The 14042-nt window shown below is 40.2% G+C and overlaps 1 protein-coding gene across 4 annotated transcripts in view; it reads right to left on the bottom strand.

Moving 5' to 3' along the window:
- The window catches only part of LOC135110899 (BAI1-associated protein 3-like), a 126058-nt gene extending 115675 nt beyond the window's left edge, over window positions 1-10383 (bottom strand). For all 4 annotated transcript variants that reach the window (XM_064023529.1, XM_064023528.1, XM_064023527.1 and 1 more), the window contains exon 1: window positions 10217-10383. The gene's annotated coding sequence lies outside the window, so the exon portion shown is untranslated. The remainder of the gene's footprint in view (window positions 1-10216) is intronic.
- Between the last annotated feature and the right edge of the window lie 3659 nt (window positions 10384-14042).

Here is a 14042-nt window from a genome sequence, read left to right on the forward strand (position 1 = left end):
CTAAGCGAAGGTGCCTCTGGCGTTTTGCCTCTGTTAGTTGGGGGGACCTGAGGAGGTATTTTGCTGATTTTCCTTGAAATGACTACTGTATCCGTGTCAGAGACCCGTCTTTGTGTGCTGAGCGCATAACAGAGGTGATAGTGTCTGGCATGGAGGCATACATTCCTCACTCTTTTTCTCGTCCTAAACCTTCTAAACCTTGGTTTAACATAGCTTGTTCTCGTGCTATACATGATAGAGAGGTGGCCCACAAAAGGTACTTAAGCCTTCCATCACCAGAATCTCATGCACTTTATATTTTTGCCCGGAACCATGCCAAGTCTGTCCTCCAACTAGCCAAAAACTCCTTCATTAACAGAAAATGTCAAAACCTTTCAAGATCTAACTCCCCTCGTGATTTCTGGCATCTAGCCAAAAATATCTCCAATAACTTTGCTTCTTCTTCTTTCCCTCCTCTGTTTCAACCAGATGGCACCACTGCTATCACATCTATTTCTAAAGCTGAACTCTGCTCAAACCTTTGCTAAAAACTCTACCTTGGACGATTCTGGGCTTGTTCCTCCCTCTCCTCCACCCTCTGACTACTTCATGCCACGTATTAAAATTCTTCGCAATGATGTTTTCCATGCCCTTGCTGGCCTAAACCCTCGGAAGGCTTATGGACCTGATGGGGTCCCTCCTATTGTTCTCCGAAACTGTGCCTCCGTGCTTGCACCTTGCCTAGTCAAACTCTTTCAGCTCTGTCTGTCAACATCTACCTTTCCTTCTTGCTGGAAGTTTGTCTACATTCAAGCTGTTCCTAAAAAGGGTGACCGTTCTAATCCCTCAAACTACCGTCCTATTGCTTTAATTTCCTGCCTATCTAAAGTTTTTGAATCTATCCTCAACAGGAAGATTCTTAAACATCTATCACTTCACAACCTTCTATCTGATCGCCAGTATGGGTTCCGTCAAGGCCGCTCTACTGGTGATCTTCTGGCTTTCCTTACTGAGTCTTGGTCATCCTCTTTTAGAGATTTTGGTGTAACTTTTGCTGTTGCCTTGGACATATCAAAACCTTTTGATGGAGTCTGGCACAAAGCTTTGATTTCCAAACTACCCTCCTACGGTTTCTATCCTTCTCTCTGTAACTTCATCTCAAGTTTCCTTTCTGACCGTTCTATTGCTGCTGTGGTAGACGGTCACTGTTCTTCTCCTAAATCTATTAACAGTGGTGTTCCTCAGGGTTCTGTCCTGTCATCCACTCTCTTCTTATTATTCATTAATGATCTTCTAAACCAAACTTCTTGTCCTATCCACTCCTACGCTGATGATACCAGCCTGCACTTTTCCACGTCTTTTCATAGACGTCCAACCCTTCAGGAGGTAAACATGTCACGCAGGGAAGCCACAGAACGCCTGACTTCTGATCTTTCTAAAATTTCTGATTGGGGCAGAGCAAACTTGGTATTGTTCAATGCCTGAAAAACTCAATTCCTCCATCTATCAACTCGACACAACCTTCCAGACAACTATCCCCTCTTCTTCAATGACACTCAACTGTCCCCCTCTTCTACACTGAACATCCTCGGTCTGTCCTTTACTTATAATCTGAACTGGAAACTTTACATCTCATCTCTAGTTAAAACAGTTTCTATGAAGTTAGGTGTTCTAAGACGTCTCCGCCAGTTTTTCTCACCCCCCCAGCTGCTAACTCTGTACAAGGGCCTTATCCGTCCATGTATGGAGTATGCTTCACATGTCTGGGGGGGTTCCACTCATACTGCTGTTCTAGACAGGGTGGAATCAAAAGCTTTTCGTCTCATCAACTCCTCTCCTCTAACTGACTGTCTTCAGCCTCTCTCTCACCGCCGCAATGTCTTCTACCGCTATTTTCATGCTAACTGCTCTTCTGATCTTGCTAACTGCATGCCTCCCCTCCTTCCGCGGCCTCGCTGCACAAGACTTTCTTCTTTCTCTCACCCCTATTCTGTCCATCTCTCTAACGCAAGAGTTAACCAGTATTCTCAATCATTCATCCCTTTCTCTGGTAAACTCTGGAACTCCCTGCCTGCTTCTGTATTTCCACCTTCCTATGACTTGAATTCCTTCAAGAGGGAGGTTTCAAGACACTTATTCATAAATTTTTGACCACTGCTTTGACCCTTTTATGGGACTGGCATTTCAGTGGGCATTTTTTTATTAGATTTTTGTTGCCCTTGGCCAGTGTCCTTCCTACATAAAGAAAAAAAAAAATGAGCACAAAGGCCAGCGATACGCGATGGCACCACACCATTGCCATTCTGATAAGCGCTTCACCTTAATGCCACTTAAGCAACGCCTACAACGTCACCAACACGCTAATTCTTTCTCCTCCTTTCAATATCCCATCATCTAGCATGCATGGCACTCTTACACCCTGCCACTTCTGAACTCCCAGCAATGCCGCCTCATCAAGTGCTGCTCTGAGGCCCGTACTCGTATTCTGAGACACTTCTACGCCTTACCTCCACTACTCACACGGGCTTCCAAGTGTGTTTTTACGGTTCCAGAGACAATTTAACAATATTTCTACTTTACCAACGGGAGAAATACTCTTGGGAACCCAGCTAATCATCTATGTAGCCTTTGAAAGCAGTCGTAGTGAGAGAGCAAGGCATTTCTTAATATGGCCCCTGAATATGAGTCTGAGGCTGAGGTTTACTGCTGACACACCACTGTCAACACACTGCGAGAAAAACAAGTCGTTAGCTTTGTATTTCACTCTTCAAAGATAAGAAGGAGAGAGAGAGAGAGAGAGAGAGAGAGAGAGAGAGAGAGAGAGAGAGAGAGAGAGAGAGAGAGAGAGAGAGAGAGAGAGAGAGAGAGAGAGAGAGAGAGAGAGAGAGAGAGAGAGAGAGAGAGAGAGAGAAAGGGTTGCCTGTGGATTCTCTGATGCCTGTCTGAGTAATTCATGAGTTGTCTTTTCTACCGGGCACGAGTATAAGGACAAGCAGCATAGGACGGAGGAAAACAATCATGTATTTTCTGTGATGCAAGCTTTTTGTTCCATTACGCGAGGAACGTACTCTTTTTCCTGACTTTACATGTTCCTTTTCTTCCAAATCCTCCTTAAGTACTTTTCTTTCTGAACTTTAGTTATTCTTTTCGCCTTCAGATTACGTGTCACTAATGCTCGCTCCTGTAGGGGATTTTGGTTCAGTGTTATGGAGTTGCCTGGGCTTGGGAGTGAAAAGGAAGTGCGAGTCAGCAAGCTGTGCAGTCTAGGTGATGTCAGGGAACTGCGCGTCTTGTTTGCGTTTTCGTGGGTCAAAGATAGAGTAACAGACGGTAAGCATGCAGTATTTGTTAATAAATAAATATAATTAACAAATAATCTTCTTACGTTGTAATTATTTGGGTTGCTGGAAAATTCAGCCAAAATATACGCCACTACCATTCTCACTCCAAGTATCTGAAGCTACTTTCTAATTTTCAGATTTCTGAATGAGTTAGAGAAAATTCTTTCATACTCTCTTGCACCAACGCTGTCTTCCTTACAGGATACTCGTCCCACCTTGACGTTAATAATATGTAATATGATTACAGTTCGATGCCTAATCGTAGTGGAATTTCTCCTTTGGTAAGGCCAGTTTCACTTAAATTGAGTTATCTGATGTTACTGTGAAGTGATTTAGCATTTAAATAATTCTATTATTCATTCTTCCGACATTGGTTTCAATATTTCTCTCGGTCAAGGATATGAATTCTACGTTATTCGTTACCGAGTGTTACAATCATAACATTCTACACAAAGTTAATGAGCTTCTAATACAGCAATGTCTTCCTCTCATTCAGCCAATGCCACAATTTTCATGCACTTTCTGAAAGCACAAGCTGACCAATATACTCTTTCCTCTCCTATATATTTGCAAACCCTGCACCAGACCGTCTTTTATTTCAACTCATACCTGTTCCATCGAGGAGAGAAAAAAAAAAAAAAAATACAACAACAACATATCCCTTCCAAAATTGAAACTGTAATTACTTTCTGACTTTGCTCTTACGTTTTTAAGGAAGGGAAAGGCACCATAGGGCAGTGCTATTACTTTCCCTGCGTCTGCTCAACCCTTGGCACTTTCAAATTTATCTTAAAAGAAAAAAAAAAAAAAAAAAAAAAGACTTGGGATGCTGCAAAACAATATAACAAGGGTACGAGGGAGAGGGAAAGCTTATGTTTTGGATCATATAATTCCATGCACCTTATTCTCAGATCTGTGTTTTGGCTTCTGCATATGTAGCAAAGGATCGCTCTTGCCCATGGATGCACATGCACAGCTTTGCAACTATTAAATCATCGATTCGCCCACACAGACGATGAACGGATATCTAGGCTGCAGACAGGCCACTTATAAGATCCAGACTCAAACCGAAGCGTTAGAGTTTGCATCTAACACGTCTGACCACTTTCGGGAACACAGCTAGGAAGACAGAAGAGAAATAAGACTAAATGTGTGAAGCATGAAATAAAGTACTGGTATGCTTGTAATCGTGCTGCGGAAAAAAAATAAATAAATAAATAATTGTAAAACGAAAGTTACAGTAGATATGTCGGTATAATATTTTCAATCTTTAACCATTTCACTGCCATGGTCGTCTTTTGGTAACATTCGTAGCAGTATAAAAATGTGGTTTGCATGGACAGATAGAATAAAGAGAGAATAAAAAAAAAAAAAAAATAATGATGTCTTGTCTAGGCTACATAACTAATTAGTGTTTTAGTACTAAAAATAAGTGTTTGAAGAGTTGCAGGGGAATATGAGAAAAGAATGTGTAGCAGTGAAAGGGTTAAAAAGACAAATGCCTCTCATTACAAAACAGTCTATTGTCTTCCAACGGCTTCAGTGATATTTTTAGATGCGCGTTCTCTCTCACATCGTCCGTCCCTTATCAGCTTGCGTTCATTTGTACAGTACATTATCCAGTCACTCTCTCATGTTTATTTTAACTTTTGCCATTACTCTCTCTCTCTCTCTCTCTCTCTCTCTCTCTCTCTCTCTCTCTCTCTCTCTCTCTCTCTCTCTCGTGTGTGTGTGTGTGTGTGTGTGTGTGTGTGTGCGCAGGATGTCTTTCAGTAACCAGTTTGTTGTAAATTTGTCAATTGAATATTTTCGTGGGGATAGTGAATAAACGGAATTGCTTATATGCACAGAATATGTTCTAAGGAAGCAATTTCCATCTCTTGCATTACACACGTAATGCAAGAGCTGGTTCAGTCAGGCTGTGTGCAAGGTTAGCTCGGAGGCAGCACAGACGTCTGCTTTCCTCCCAATATTCCAAACAAAACTGCATAATTACGAACTAATCATGATGAACAGCGCACCTGCTCCTCCAAAAATCTTATGAGAAAAGAACAACTGAATATTTTCTTTTTCTTTAAACTGAAAAAAGAAAAGTATACACAATAGTGCATGCATCAACAGTCGCTGTGATTGATAAATTCCAACAATGTAGCTTGATTTTGCAAAGGATGACAAAGCATCTGAGCCACTGACAGGTAACTTTGCTGTACTTCATAATGTTCGAGATGTCTGTGATCGCCGAGACTGGGAAGCCAGACATCGCTGCCACCACTACAGCGCACCACAGCATATCACCTGGTCACCACCTGCATCATGTGTTGCCAGGGATTTCTTTAGCAACTACATCACGAAAGAAAAGAATAGACTAAGGCATCCATTGACGCACTGCATGGCCACTTTACTGTCAAAGATAAACTGGACTATAAATTTCGAGCATAAGATATCCAATGAAACAGAGATACACTGCTCCAAACGAATGCATTCATTTACTGACACCGACAGAAAATTTAGCTTCGACCGAAAGATCTATATGGTCTTTATGTAAATTCTCCTTCTCTCTCTCTCTCTCTCTCTCTCTCTCTCTCTCTCTCTCTCTCTCTCTCTGTGTGTGTGTGTGTGTGTGTGTGTGTGTGTGTGTGTGTGTGTGTGTGTGTGTGTGTGTGTGTGTGTGTGTGTGTGTGTGTGTGTGTGTGTGTGTGTGTGTGTGTGTGTGTGTGTGTATCCAAAGCTTCAATTATTTTCATTTTAATTTTTCTCTTCTCTATTCCACTTAAAAGACACCACTGCATCGCATCTGTCTCTAACTCTGAACTCTTCCCTCAGACCTTCGCTGACAACTCTACGCTGACAAATTATGGGCTTTCTACCTCCTCACCTCCACCCTCTGACTATATTAAGCCTTCTATTAAGATTTTTCGAAACGAAATCTTCTATTCTATTTCTGGTCATGATCCTCGTAAGGCAACAGAACCCCCTCCGATAATGTGATTTTGTGCTCGCGTCCTACCTGTTCAAACTTTTCCTATTTTATCAAGAGTCTTACTGCATGTCTGCTCACATTCATCCTGTTTCTAAAATGGGTGACTGCTCTGATTCCCATCCTAATGAACCATTTTCCTGTTTCTGCACAGTTCTTGAATCTTTCCTCAACAAGAAGATTCTTGAGCATCTGTGTACAGGTATCTGTTGATAATCTTCTATCTGTTTAGTTTCCTTCCTGAATCTTGTAGGGGTTTAGCTAAGACCTTTGCTGCTGACTGACCGATCAAAAGCTTTTGGCAGTGTTTGCGATAAATCTTTAACCTCTAATCTTCCTTCCCCTGGTATCTACTCATCCTCCTCTGTACCTTTACTTAGAGCTTCCTTATCTGGTTGTTCTTTTGAGGTTGTTTACAGCCAGTACTTTTTTAAATCTACAGAATAATTGTTTCCCCACAAGCTTCGGTCCTATCGCGCTTTTTCCATAATCTATAGGTGGTCTTAGTCCTTGTTCACTCTTACGCTGATAATTCTACCCAGCATTTCTTGACGTTATTTATCAGACGACCAGCTCAGGAGAAATTAAACTGTTCAAGAGAAGCCTCTATTACTTCTATTATATCTGAATGGGACAGAGCAATCAAACTCAATTTCTTCGTCTATTTACTTGATATAACCTTAAAGACAATAATGATCCTCTCTTCTTCAGTGGCACTCAACTGTAATTTCTCCCCTTGTACATTAAAACATTTAAGCTATCACTTGAAAATCTCATCATATTTTGTTAAGCAATTTCCATCAAGTTAGGTGTTCTGTAATCTCATCCAATTTCCCTTGCCGGCTCTTAACTCCACAAAGGGTCTTACCCGTCTTGTATGGAGTACGACTGTCATAACGAGGGAGCTTCTACTCATATAGCCACAACTTTTTCTAAAGAAAGTAGAATAAAATGCTTTTCATCTCATCATCTTTTCTTAATGGGATGTCTTCAGTCCCTCACTCACCGCTAGAGTGTTATATTGCTTGCTATCTTCCAGCTGTATCATGGTCATTAAACTTGCTAAATGTATGTGTCCAGCAGCCTCACACCACAATTTTTTTCTCACCGTTATTTTCTCCACTTTATCAATACAAGTGTTAACCAATACCTTGCCTCATCCATTCCTTTCATTGTAAAACTGGAATTCCTCACCCGTTTCCGTTTTCCCCATTCCTACGACTTGAACTGTAATGACAGAGGAGAAACAAGACAACCTCCGGATATAAACTGAGCTTTTGCCTTTGGATGTCTCATCTTACTTTTTTGATAACGGCAGTTGAGTGGACTTCACCATTTTCACTGTTCTTGGTCAGTCCCATTCTCCTCTAGGAGAAGGCAATAGACACCTTTGCTAAAAACTCTACCTTGGATGATTCAGGCCTTGTTCCCCCCCTCTCCTCCACCTTCCGACTATTTCATGCTACTCATTAAGATCCCTCGCAGTGATGTTTTCCATGCCCTCGCTGGCCTTAACCCTCGGAATGCTTATGGACCCGATTGGGTCCCTCTTATTGTTCTCCAGAAATATGCCTCTGTTTTGCACCTTGCCTAGTCAAACTCTTCCAGATCTGTCTATCAACATCTGCCTTTCCTTCTTGCTGGAAGTTTGCCTACATCCAGCCTGTTCCTAAAAATGAAGACCGTTTTAATCCCTCAAACTACCGTCCCATTACTTTGATTTTCTACCTCTAAAGTTTTTTTTTTTTTTTCTTAATCAATCCTCAACAGGAAGATTCTTAAACATCTATTACTTCACAACCTTATAACTGATCGCCAGTATGGGTTCCGTTGTGGCCGCTCTACTGGTGATCTGGTTTTCTTTACTGAGTCTTGGTCATCCTCATTTAGGGATTTTGGTGAAACTTTCACTGTTGCCTTAGGCATATCAAAAGCATTTGATAGAGTCTTTGATTTCCAAACTACCCTCCTACTGCTGCTATCATTCTCTCTGTAACTTCATTTCAAGTTTCCTCTATGACTTCTATTGCTGTTGTGGTAGATGGTCACTGTTCTCCTAAATCTATCAATAGTGGTGTTCCTCAGTTTTGTCCTGTCACCCACTGTCTTCCTATTATTCATCTTCTAAGCTAATCTTCTTGTCCTATCTACTCCTATGCTGATGATACCACCCTGCACTTTTCCACGTCCTTTCATAGACGTCCAACCTTCAAGAATCAAACAGCTTACACACGGAAGCCACAGAACGCCTGACTTCTGATCTTTCTAAAATTTCTGATTGGAGGTAAAGCAAACTTAGTAATGTTGAATGCCTCATAAACTCAATTCTTCCATCTATCAACTCGACACAGTCTTCAAAAGTATCCCCTCTTCTTCACTGACACTCAACTGTCCCCCTCGTCTGCAATGAACACCCACGGTCTGTCCTTTCCTAATAATCTAAACTGGAAACTTCACATCACATCTCTAGCTGAAACAGCTTTTATTATGTTAGGCATTCTGAGTCGTCTCCGCCAGTTTTTTCTAACATTCCCAGCTGCTAACTCTGTACAGGGGCCTTATCCGTCCATGTATGGAGTACTCCTCACATGTATGACGGGGTTCCACTCATACCGCTCTTTTAGACAGCCTCCTCTCCTCTTTATCAGCTCCTCTCCTCTAACTGACTGTCTTCAGCCTCTCATCGCCGCAATGTTGCATCTCTTGCTATCTTGTACCAGGATTTTCACGCTAACTGCTCTCTTGCTAATTGCATGCCTCCCCTCCTCCTGCAGCCTCGCTGCACAAGATTTTCTGCTTTCTCTCACCCCTATTCTGTCCATCTCTCTAATGCAAGAGTTAATCAGTATTCTCAATCATTCATTCGCTTTTCTGTAAACTCTGGAGCTCCCTGCCTACTTCTGTATTTCCTCCTTTGTATGACTTGAACTCCTTCAAGAGGGAAGTTTCAAGCCACTAATTGTCCTCCGTTTTTCGATAATCCTTTTGAATTTTCTTTGAGGACTGGCAGTCTGGTGGCCTTTTTTTTTTTTAACGATTTTGTTGCCCTTGGCCAGTGTCCCTCTTATATGAAAAAAAAAATATTACTAGTAGTAATAATGGTGGTGGTGGTGGTGGTGGTGGTGGTGGTGGTGGTGGTGCTGATGGTAATAACTTTTCGTCTCATCGATTCGTCTCCTCTAAGAAACTGTCTTGATTCTCTCATTCGCCGTCGCTATGTTGCATCTCTCACTATCTACTACAGTTATTTCCATAGTTACTGTTTCTTCTGAACTTGCTAACCATATGCCTTCCCTCCTCCCTCGCTGCACACGACTTTCTACTTACTTTCGCCTCTATTCTGTCCACCTTACTAAAACAAGAATTAACTAGTATCTTTACTCTTTCATCTGTTTTACTGGTAAATTCCTGAAGTATTCCTGTTTCTATATTTTCTCTTGACTACAAATTAAACTGTCTCAAAAGAATTAGTGGCAGACTCTTTTGTCTTTCCTTCTGTCTCGTTTAGAAATCGGCTTTATAAACGGGCCCTTTATACTAATTTTATGCATTCTTGGCCCTATCTCTGATGAGAAAAAAAAATAGATAAAACAGTAACAGCAGTTAATAGCAGTCGTCGTCGTCGTCGTCCTCCTCGTCGTCATAGTAGTAGTAGTAGTAGTAGTAGTAGTAGAGGTGGTGGTGGTGGTGGTGGTGCTAGTGATGGTAGTAGTAGTATCAGCAGCAACAGAACTAGTTACTGCTTTGATTTTTTCTTGTGCGTGTTATTGTTGCTGTTGCCATCGTGCCAAAGTAGCATTGTAGTCACTGGTGTTGCAATCTTCCGGTATCAGTATAATTTGCCAGTCTGTCTCCTAAATGCTGATGAAAGAGCTATCGACTTGTCTGGAAGGAAAGTCGAGGAATATATCTTACTCACTTCACTCTTGGAGAGACGAAACTCGTTTTTCTTAAGGGAGGCGAGGATCTCTGGCGCCGTATCCCTGGATCCTTGTCGGCCCTGTGCCTTCAGTGTCCTTAGGGCCTCACTGTGGCGCCAGCCCAGACTGGTGAACTGCTCCAGCCAGGCGCCGTCCACCTCGCTCACCCTGGGAAGAAACAAACTGGTTAGGACGCAATGCCACACCACTGCTGCTGATGCTGCTGCTGATGCTGCTGCTGCTGATGATGATGATGATAATGATGATGATGATACTACTACTACAGCTACTACTACTACTACTACTACTACTACTACTACTACTACTACTACTACTACTACTACTAATAATAATAATAATAATAATAATAATAATAATAATGCTTTTACTATTATTCTACTTCTAATATCCTTATTGTGTGTGTGTGTGTGTGTGTGTGTGTGTGTGTGTGTGTGTGTGTGTGTATATATATATATATATATATATATATATATATATATATATATATATATATATATATATATATATATATATATATATATATATATATATATATATATATATATATATACATATATATATATATATATATATATATATATATATACGAGTATATATATATATATATATATATATATATATATATATATATATATATATATATATATATATATATATATATATATATATATATATATATATATATATATATATATATATATATACTCGTATATATATATATACACACACACACACACACACACACACACACACACACACACACACACACACACATGTAATCTTGCTTAGCCTCTAATTTGTTGTGTGGACTATTTATGATCTCTTGAGGGAAGCAGAAACACATTTACACACATCCCCACGTAATATCTAAAGAAAGGAATGTAGGATTACTAGTCGTCTTCTAATGCCAGGGAAACACCAAAATAGAATAAAGGAAGGTGGTGATCATACAATTGTCGCACGCATATTCTCAAGATTCTCTTCAACAATCAGATTTTGGTATTATTGAGAAAGCTGCGTTATACATTAACAAAACATTAACAATACATTAACGTTTTTACGATCATACTGCGGGTAAACCACAAGGTGCAGTTACCAGTGACACTCTTACGTAATATATCCTCACACATCAATAGAACCCTAGCCGTGTGGAGTGCTGACTGGGCTCATCCCTTTTGTCTGACATATCACACGCACCTCCCCACTTACACACACCCTGGAAACACTCACAGGGGAAAAGTCATGAAGACACTTTTCTTGTAATACCCGTTGTACGAGTACATTACAGTGGAGCTCATCCTGATCCATCCAGCACGCAAAATCTAAGACCAAATGATTTCTGAACCTGAGTAACGGGTACACTGACTGGTGCAATCAGGCTGCAGCCTCCAAGGACACAGTCCATTAATTTGTACAAATATAACAGTAGAGATTAAACCATCCATCTTATAATAAACTCCTCGATACATCTCATCGTCTAAGTAGTGTTCCCTCTTTGTGTGGCCTTACATCCCTCCCGGTCATTCATAAACCTTGTGGATATAATGCAGGATTCCTTATAAATTGTTATAACAAATCTTTCTTCTGAAAGAGAGAAACAATAAATAAAATCTTCGTGGTTTGATAAATCAGTGTACTAGAGCGGACTGGAGGAGGCGAGATGATGCTCCACACATTGGAAGTCATACCTTCCACCGCAAATGTTGTAGTTGATATAGAAAAAAGTTACAGGAGGTATCAAGACACTTGGGTCTGTTACTGCACAGACTGGCATGGAGTATTTAGTGTTCCATCACCACATGGCGACTCGGAGTCTTGGTTTATCTATTATTCTTTTCCTGTGAATACGATTTTGATGGTAAATATATATAGACGCATGGATTGTGTGAGTGCAGTGTTAATAGGGAGATGAATTGTTCCTAGATGACTTACAGAGCAGACTGTAACCGCACTCTGTCGTACTGGGCCACGAAATGAAAGAAGAGAGGTCACGGGGACCAGCAGGTTTGCACCCCCTCACTTCAACCCCCGTGTGTCTCCCTGAGAATGACTCAACCTTAGCGGCAGGTGTCCACTGCCTCCTTCTGTTGTACAGGCTGAGAAATAATATATATATATATATATATATATATATATATATATATATATATATATATATATATATATATATATATATATATATATATATATTATATGGAAAGCGTCCCAGTGGAGTAATATGGTACCTGTGATGAAGTGTGCGGTTGTGTCACACTGGCAGCGAGCGTGAAAAAACGTCTCTCCAATATCACAGTAGATGGAGTCAGTTTGCAGTTTGATTACATCATTTAATATAATTACAAGTTTCTTTTTCGCCATTCAGCGACAATATGTATATTTTCGTTCACATTCGTGTTTATACTCTCATGTATATATTAAAAATATTTGTCAGTGTCGCCAAATTCCCAGCTTCCATGAGCTATTACTATAGACTAAAGAAATATTGCCAATGACATTCCAACACTTAATACACAATACATGATAGCAATAAACTCTTTAAATTATCAACAGGATAATATTCCTGTATCAGGAAGCAACACAGACACACAGTTGGAAAGCAAAAGGTTTCAGTGTTCACACCGAGCGCTGGGTCTCAATTTTTTTTTTTTTTTTTTTTCCTGGGACGTATAGACAAGAGGACATGATGTAAGCCCCTGTGCTCTCTGTTGTGGGTGTTTATCTCAGTACAGCCAGGAAGCTCAGTCTGATATTTTCTCCCCCTCTTGAAAACGCCGCAAGAAGATCGTAACCAGATGTTTCTAAATATATAAATAATAACAAATGAATGTTGAATTAATTTATTATTTTATATTCCTCGCGTGGGTACAGCAATGAAGTGCTCTTACCTTGATGAGATATTCCAACGACTACATTTGTGATCTCAAAATATTACCTTTCCTTCAACATTCACATAAGCATACTCTCACAAGACTGATAAGCACAAAGCCTTGGATCTTTAGAATTAAACTGGCTGAGATTTGATTGCTATAATCTCGCGTCACAATTCTTCCGTGTATTTTTCACTACATATTTTGTTAAATTCTTCGACAGATTATGTTTTTTTTTTTTTTTTATGTAGGAGGGACACCGGCCAAGGGCAACAAAAATCCAATAAAAAAAATTAAAAAAGGGCCCACTGAGGGGCCGGAATGGAGGATATTTTCGCGGATACTCAGTCATAAAAGATTTCAGTGTTCACACCGAGCGCTGGGTCTCAAATTTCTTTTTTCTTTTTTTTCCGCTATGTTGAAGAATATGTTACAACGACATCCAACTCTACCTATTAATATTAACTCACGTGAATAATATTTTGATTCGAACTCATTGTCCTGCCATCTCCTGTGCTGATAAGCTATATGGGCTTAATAATGGCAACAACAAAATAATTAATAACAAAACGAGGAATGCCGGAGATCAGTGACCCTTTCTTTTCTCCAAATTCTTTAATGGCGAAGAAAGAGACAGATAGCGTTCAGCACCTCAGTCATTATCTTCACGTTTCAACTTCTAAACTACGTACATCCTCTTCCGTAACACTGATTCAACTCCTTTCACTTCTAGAGAAGGGCGGCCATTCAAATCATTGAAAGTACCGACATATAACCTTAATTTCATGTCTTTCTAAAAGGTTTTGAATCTATCTTGAGGTGCTGGATTGTGAAGCATCCGTCTCCTCACATCTTTCTGATCATCAATATGACTTTCGTTGTGGACTGTCCAATGGCGATCTACGACCTTTTCTCTTTAAATTTTATGAATCCTTTC

The sequence above is a fragment of the Scylla paramamosain genome, chromosome 21, assembly GCF_035594125.1.
Source record: "Scylla paramamosain isolate STU-SP2022 chromosome 21, ASM3559412v1, whole genome shotgun sequence".
NCBI lineage: Eukaryota > Metazoa > Arthropoda > Malacostraca > Decapoda > Portunidae > Scylla > Scylla paramamosain.